Genomic DNA, 1,865 nt, shown 5'->3' on the forward strand with positions numbered 1-1,865 from the left:
AGAACCTCCGACCAGGATTTTTGTCTGTCCAAGATTTACATTTCTTCGCCGGCAACGCACAGAAACAACGCACATCGGTTTCATTAGCCTTTCCCTTTCCCTTTCCCTTATAGCTCGATCTGCCACCGAATTCCATATCTCTTCCCAGTTGGAGAACAATAATGAACACCAAAAAAGGACTGAAATCGAATTGGAGAAAAGAATTTTGGGAAAAAAATTAAATGGGTCGGGTTTAGGGTTTGGACTGGGCCGGACATTTGGGCAATCCGGACCGAAATTTGAATTTACTTTAATTTAAATTTTGAAATAAAGTGCACAGTGACGAGCACTTTCTCCAACTTCGACCTAATAACATCTCTCGTTCTCCTTTACCAGCAAAATTCCCTTGATGTCGACTTCCAGCAGCTCCGATGGTGCCTCGTATGTGGACATGCTTTACGCTATGAACGACTCCAACTTTGGAATCCCGGATTGTTTCGACTTCCAGCAGCTCCGATGGTGCATCGTATGTGGACATGCTTTACGCTATGAACGACTCCAACTTTGGAATCCCGGATCGTTGTCCTTGCGGAAGCGCAATTATCATTCAGATCTGTACAGAAGCGGCAGCCATTCCGAAGAAATACTTTGTATGCAAAGATTTCAAGGTGAGTTGCAATCTTTTATGTAATTGTTGGCTTTGCTTCCAAAGATTTAAAGGTAAGTTGTAATCCTATTTCCAGAATGACGGGTTGCACAGAAAGGAAGAATGGACCGCCGCTATCGAAGGCGAAACCCGACGTTTGAAGAAAATAGTTGACGACCACGAATCCAGGATACGTAGCTTAGGTCGTGTTGAATATCGGATCGATCAAATTGACGAAGATGCCCAAAAAAACGACGGTTAGATTGCAAACCTTGGTTATCAGATCCACGAGATGGAGAAAGTCTTGAAGAAAAACACTGAGGAGATTGCATTACTCAAGGAAATTATTGAGAAACTTTAATATAATATATTGTTGCATCTATTTTGTAGTATCTATTCCGGCAGACATATGGTGTGCAACTTTTATATATGGTGTGCAAGTTTTTTATTGACGTAATTGTATCTAACGTTTCAATTGACACAATAGTATCCTACATTTCAATTGACATAATAGTATTCTCTTCGAAAGATTAGAAATATGTGTTGGTGTGCAACAATTTAACAATGGTGTACGTAGGATAGAGTAGTGTGCATGAAGATTACCACCATTCAACAAGTCTTAACGCCACGTTTCAAAGTTTGGATGACCGGTGGATGCCTTGAAGTCGTGTAGAAAAAGACTAACCTCTTTTATCCAGAAGCACCGGTTACACATGTCTTCAGCCTTCCTATTGTCGATGTCCCATAATGCCCAATGTCCCTCCAACAGAGGAGAACAAGGACAGCTGTAAAATATCGGTGCGACTGTTGATATAAAGACGTGCCTCCTTATGTGGAAGTAGTCGTTATGGTCCCAATTCCACAATCCAGCCGAGGATCTTACCAGCAGTCCGATCTTAGCGACGTAGTCTCTTGAAAATCCCCTGAAGTGGTCGCCATCATCATCCCATAATTTGCTTGTCATGGCGTAGGTATACGAAGCTCGCTCGATTCCAGCATCGGCTGCTCTCTTCATCAAATCAAGACCCTCAACGTACATATTTCGCCTGTAAAAATACTCAACGCCCTTGATGTAAAGTGTACTTGGGTTTCCCTGAGCATAGCATCTTCTCAATAGGTAACGGAGCCTAAACCCGTTAAGTCTCCACGGGTATTTAAACAAATCGAACGAAGCGTAAATGTCTTCATCGTCTGCCAATGAACGCATAACCTTGCAAGTAGCGCGGAGTCTGAACAGATC

The sequence above is a fragment of the Brassica oleracea genome, chromosome C8 (assembly GCF_000695525.1).
Source record: "Brassica oleracea var. oleracea cultivar TO1000 chromosome C8, BOL, whole genome shotgun sequence".
Lineage (NCBI taxonomy): Eukaryota > Viridiplantae > Streptophyta > Magnoliopsida > Brassicales > Brassicaceae > Brassica > Brassica oleracea.